Source organism: Somniosus microcephalus, chromosome 34 (assembly GCF_052327205.1).
Source record: "Somniosus microcephalus isolate GS21.2 chromosome 34, FLI_Smic_1.0, whole genome shotgun sequence".
Lineage (NCBI taxonomy): Eukaryota > Metazoa > Chordata > Chondrichthyes > Squaliformes > Somniosidae > Somniosus > Somniosus microcephalus.
The window spans coordinates 24,260,595-24,264,142 of record NC_141020.1 but is presented as its reverse complement, the minus strand read 5'-3'; positions in this window follow the sequence as shown (position 1 = coordinate 24,264,142).

The following is a 3,548-nucleotide window of genomic DNA, read 5'->3' as shown; positions in this document are numbered from 1 at the left end:
AACAAGCGTAGTACAACCTTCATATTGGAGCCAGGCCGTTCCCACACGAAATCAGGAAGCACTTCTTCACACAAAGGGTGGTGGAAATCTGGCACTCTTTCCCCGGGAAGGCTGTGGATGCTGGAGATCAATTGAAGCTTTCAAGACTGATTGATAGCTCATTGTTGGATAAGGGATTCTAGGGATAAGGAACAAAGTTGGCTAAATGAAGTTGAGGTGCAGATCAGCCACGATCTCATTGAACGGCGGAATAGGCTCGAGGGACTGAATGGCCTACACCCGTTGCTATGGAGATTCCTGGCCTAGACCATTAGCGTGGCCCACCCACTGGGGGAAACAGGAGCATCACTGCAGGCTCCAACCAGTGCCAACCTAAAATGGCAATCGGGCTTTTATTAACGTCATAGGACCCCAGTTTCCATGTGAAAAGGGAAGTATTGCCCGAAACAGGCAGGCACTTTAGACGCCTAGTGGTAGGCCCCTTTCAAAATGGCACTGGCTGCATGGCCGGGGTTACCGGGACGATGAGGCCACCGACGTCATGTTGAGGCCGTTACTGCCCCGTTAACGCCAGGCGAACGGAGGGAAAATTGACCCCACTCTGTCACGTATCAAAATAACTAAAGTTGGCCGTACACTTTTTTCACAAAGGCAGTGCCCCCTGTATTTCCGATCTTACCCTGTAGTTTTCTTGTAGCCGTTCTCAGCAATGCCGGGACTGAAGGTTGAGGAGATTATTGGTGACTGTGTCTCTGGATGATTGCTAAGTACAGGTTGCTCTTTTCATTGACGAGCCACCATTACTGGCTCCAGTGTTTAAATAACATGGTCAGTGACAGTTCGAGCACCACACATGTCGGGCTATAATAGATGGAGATGAGAATAGTCTCATAAACTGGAGGATGAACCTGACAGGATAAACATATTCCTGGTTTTTGAATGGCTTTCCATTCACAACTGATACACACACTTCAGCAACTTAAGAACATAAGGAATAGGAGCAGGAGTCGGCCATTTGGCCCTTCGAGCCTGCTCCGCCATTCAATAAGATCATGGCTGATTTTCTACCTCATTTCTACTTTCCTGCACTATCCCCATATCCCTTGATTCCCTTAATATTCAAAAATCTATCGATCTCTGTCTTGAATATACTCAACGACTGAGCCTCCACAGCCCTCTGGGGTAGAGAATTCCAAAGATTCACCACCCTCTGTGAAGAAATTCCTCCTCATCTCAGTCCTAAATGGCTGACCCCTTATCCTGAGACTGTGACCCCTGGTTCTAGACTCCCCAGCCAGGGGAAACATCCTCCCTGCATCTACCCTGTCAAGCCCTGTAAGAATTTTGTGTTTCAATGAGATCACCTCTCATTCTTCTAAACTCTAGAGAATATAGGCCTAGTCTACTCAATCTCTCCTCATAGGACAATCCCCCCATCCCAGGAACCTGACAAGTCAAACATATTTCTGGATTTTAATGGCTTGGTAGCAGAATTTGGAATGGGTGCTGAATATAAAGCAATCATTGCTTATGGACACTGTAGTGTATGTACCTTTAAGAGGAGAACTACTTTTACAGCTCCTGTATACTGTAGTACCAGCAGTGACCACACCTGTATATAAACCCTGCGTAGGGATCTGTACTGTTAGTTTTTAGAATACCCTCATCCAGTAAACACCTGTTGATTGTTCATCTGCAGTCTCCGTCTATTTATTGAAGAACACCATACCTCAAGATTCACGGATTTAACAGTGGCGATGAGGCAGATTCGAACCTACCTGCAACTCTGCATTTCCTCCCAGGGATTCGCTCCTGGAGGACAGCGGAAGAAAGTCGAGGCCAGAAGCACGGGCGTCGACCACGAGCAATCGCCCAGTCATCCAGCAGAGATTGAACATCGCAGGGGAGGCTGTTGAGAGCTGGGCTTGGTTCTTCAGTCACGACGATCCAGCGCAACAGGCTGGCAACAGGTACGGCGCAGACCCTTCCCGGACAGCGGCGGCTGGAGCCGACCGACGGCACAGAAAAGGCCGAGCAGCGTCGACGGGGTAAGAGAGAGGGTAAAGCGCACAGGGTGCAGCCAGGGGTTGCAGACTGAGCAGCGTCGACGGAAAACAAAAAGAGAGAGAGGGTAAAGCACAGCTGGGGTTCAGGACTGAGCGGCGTCAACGAGAGAGGCGTGCAGGAAACCGCGCAGAGCGCAGCCAGTGCTCAAGGGCTGAGCAGCGTCCGCGGGGGAAGAAAGGAAGCGCGGGAGATGCCATTTTGAGCCAGCGGACAAGAAGGGAAAGCGCGGGAGACGCCATTTTTAGCCAGTCTAACCACACCCAGGGATGCCGAAGAGTGGCAGTGTCACAGCGTTCGACAATGAAGTCGAAGATTGGGCGACATATGTAGAATGCATTGAAGTGTACTGCAAGGCGAATGAAGTGCCAGATGCCAGGAAAGCACTGGTATTGTTGAATTCCATGGGTGCAAAAATGTATGGCTTACTGCGAAACATAGTAACCCCAGAGAAGCCAGTGGATAAGGATTTTGAAAGCATAGTGGCAATCCTACAGGACCACTTAAACCCCACACCGCTGCTGATAGCAGAAAGATTTAAGTTTCACAAAAGGAACCAGCATAAAGACGAAAGTAATGCTGAGTATTTAACGGAACTGCGCAAGCTATCGAAACACCGCCAGTTTGGAATGGGACTCGCAGATACGTTAAGGGACAAGTTTGTGTGTGGGCTTCAAAGTGAAGGAACCCAGAAACGGCTTTTATCAGAAATGGATCTTACGCTGGACAAGGCTTTCAGCATGGCAGTATCACACGAACCAGCCGCACGGGGCACTGCAGAGATACAACGGAGACCGCAAGAATATGGCACCAATGAAATGTCATATGGAGCAGTGAAGTGTTATCGCTGCGGCAGAACAACACACGACCAGAAGGATTGTTGGTTCAAGGACCAAGTGTGCAGACAGTGTGGAAAAGCAGGACACATAGCAAGAGTCTGCAGGTCGGGAAAGAAAACCAGCAGCAAGAAATCTCCACAGGAGAAGTACAAAAAGGTACATAAGGTGACGGAGAGTAGTTCAGATGAACAGAAAAGTGATACAGACTCCGGAAGCAAGGAGCTGGGTTGTCTGAAACTACATAATGTGATCAAAATGGAGGATCACCAAACTATCTGGGTCACGCTCAAGATAGACGGAGTCCAAGTGAAAATGGAATTGGACACAGGATCAGCCCTAACAGTCATAAACCGAAGGGACTACAAGCGGCTATTCTCACATATACCCTTGAGAGATACAGAGATTGTCTTGAAGACGTACACGGGGCAAAAAGTCTACCCCAAAGGATAAATAAGGGTGAACATGATATACACTGGCAAGGAAACACCAAAAATGGACCTATATGTACTGCCAGATGGAGGACCACCACTACTAGGACGTGAATGGATCCGGAAGATACAGTTAGATTGGCATTCCATACAAGCACTGACGGTAGAGGCCAATAAGGATGATGAAGTCACACTTGGACGATTGTCAAAAATGCTA